The 1,228-nt window shown below is 46.0% G+C and overlaps 1 protein-coding gene across 1 annotated transcript in view; it reads left to right on the top strand.

The window, feature by feature from the left end:
• Positions 1 to 1,228, top strand: part of VEPH1 (ventricular zone expressed PH domain containing 1) — a 44,707-nt gene that overhangs the window by 32,033 nt on the left and 11,446 nt on the right. The window lies entirely within an intron of this gene.

Genomic DNA, 1,228 nt, shown 5'->3' with positions numbered 1-1,228 from the left:
ATGGGATCCCATGGAATGGGATTCCTTGGCTGCTCACAGGGCTGAGCTCTGCCTCGTCTGTCACCTGTCAGCCACGGAGGAAGGATGGCTGAACACAGGGCAGAGGGAGGACACCTCATAATTTAGGGTCTCTTTTAGCTCAGAGTCCTTTCCCATCATGAAACATCAACTTTTCACACCCATGGCCCGAGGCCAAGCCTCGATTTCTGGTTGAGTGCATGGGGTTAAGGGTTTTTAGCATCTGTGAGGGGTCTGCAGTTGGAAGAGCATCTGTCAGCAGCTCCTTGGAAACATCACCCTGTGCTTCCACATGTCCCAGCACTTAGRAGGGCTCCAATTAACCCCTTTGGCTTCCCAAACTCCTCAGATTGAGCATGAGCCCTGCAGCTTTGGGTAAGAACCAGGAGGTTTGGGTAATTAAACTCCAGTTTTTCCCCATAGCCGCAAATCCGAGTGTGTGGATTTTATTTCACTAATCCGAGTGTGTGGATTTTATGCTACAAATCCAAATGGGGGGATTTTATGCTGAGAATCCAAGGGTGTGGATTTTATGCCACTAATTTGAGTGTGTGGATTTTATACCACTAATCCAAGTGTGTGAATTTTATGCTACAAATCTGAGTCTGTAGATTTTATGCTACAAATCCAAGTGTGTGGATTTTATGCCACTAATTTGAGTGTGTGGATTTTATGCCTCTAATTTAAGTGTGTGAATTTTATGCTACAAATCCAAGTGTGTGGATTTTATGCCATAAATCCAAGTGTGTGGATTTATCCCCCATCCTTTCCCTGCTGGGTGAGCGTGTTGCTCGTGGCAGACAGTGGAAGGAGAGCTTGGCCTGGCTCAGCTGTTCAGGGATGTGACTCAGTCTCGTGCTGTCCTGGTGAGTCACCGTGGGGAGAAAAGGGAAAGAATGAAATGCTCYAAGAAAATCTGCTGTAACTGGAAAAATGAGTTGTGACTTTTGAGAAAACGTGACTAAGGGGTGATGGTTTCTGCATGTCCTGACAAGGAGAGGCTGAGACAGAAGRCAGCCTGTGTGTCCAGACACAGAGCAGCTTGAAATGTTTGTTTTGAACACTTTCCATCCAATCAAGGTGTGAAAGCATAGGAGGGAAGGGTAATAAATGCAGTATTTCACCTAAAAGTACATGTGAGGAATGAGTTTGCCAGAGGTACTAAAGGATGCGTTGCTAGAACAAAGTGTCAGCAGTCAGATTGTCACTG

This window comes from Malurus melanocephalus, unplaced genomic scaffold (assembly GCF_030028575.1).
Source record: "Malurus melanocephalus ecotype Western Australia unplaced genomic scaffold, MMel_1.1 scaffold_660, whole genome shotgun sequence".
NCBI lineage: Eukaryota > Metazoa > Chordata > Aves > Passeriformes > Maluridae > Malurus > Malurus melanocephalus.
The sequence above is the reverse complement of the archived record's forward strand: the minus strand, read 5'-3'. Positions and strand labels throughout refer to the sequence as shown.